Here is a 1,262-nt window from a genome sequence, read left to right as displayed (position 1 = left end):
GTTATTTATTTTAAATACCGCTGAACGTGCTTCTCACGTGCATCTGATCAGACTGTAACCTGGCAGCGCATGTGAAGTAACGCTGCGGCGCGAGCGAGGGGGCCACGCGCAGTTTGGGCACGGCGTCACCCAAATGCTCCTTTTATCTCGACAAAAAGGAATAAATGTAAGTAAATCCCAAAGGACCGCCGACAGAATCAAATGTTGGGATGGTTCTCCCTCAAAGGCTTCAACAATGACTTGTACAATTCTCTCGAGCCGACGACGCTGAAGTTGGCTTCCGATTCACAGCGAGAGCGTTCCACTGTATTTTTCAAACTCAGACCACCTAAAAACCAGACCACCTGTTCGAAAAAATCGGAAGCCAACTTCAGCGTCGTCTCGAGCCGGCGTTTACATCCGCGGCCTCGTGGTAGAGGCATGGAAAGAGGCGGGCGGTTGCAATAAACTCACTCCTGATTGGCGACAGTACTTCCTGTAGATTCCATGACCCAGCTATGACTCAGACCAATCGCTGAAGATGGGTTGCAAATGGCGGTATCCGTTTCAGGAATTGACGGTGAAAGCGGCGGCCTACTTTCGCGAGGAGAGGAAGTAATGCATTTCCAATTTCCATTGCTCGCTCAGTCCATTATTTTTACAGTCTATGGGAGAGACCGGCCGCTGAACTGACCCCTCCACCCCTCCCTTTTTCTTCACACCTGTCCGTCTCCTTCTCAGCAGACAGGTGCGCCTGCACCAGCAGAGGGCGCCAATTCGCCGATTTCAGGCCGTTCAAAACATTGTGATATTACAGGTAATAGAAATTTTTCCTCCAAGTACTGAGCTGCCGCCCCCTTTGAGTTGGTGCACCAAGCAGCTGCCTGTATTACCCGTTCCTAAAACCTCTCCTGAGCATGAATGAACAAGTGAATGAATGAGTTAGTGAATAAAAGCAAACCTCTCTTCAACATAAACTGAATTTCTTAGTACCGACTCCAAAAACCATGAACCCTTTAACACCTGAGCTCCAGTTTTTATGTTCTTGGATTTGCTGTAACTTTTCAACGGTTAACACGATCTACGTGATTCCAGCAGATTTTGAAGGAGAAAAGTGGCATGAGCTTTCTCCTTCAGAATCTGCTGGAATGATCATGTTAACGGTTGAAAAGTTACAGTGTGTTAACGATTTAGTGTTTAAGCGTCACCGACAATGCCTCAGGTGTTAAAGGGTTAAAGCATTTATATAAAATCAATGTCATCAAAAAAAAAAAAGAACAGTC

Source organism: Oryzias melastigma, unplaced genomic scaffold (genome assembly GCF_002922805.2).
Source record: "Oryzias melastigma strain HK-1 unplaced genomic scaffold, ASM292280v2 sc00328, whole genome shotgun sequence".
Taxonomy (NCBI): domain Eukaryota; kingdom Metazoa; phylum Chordata; class Actinopteri; order Beloniformes; family Adrianichthyidae; genus Oryzias; species Oryzias melastigma.
This window is presented reverse-complemented; position numbering follows the sequence as displayed.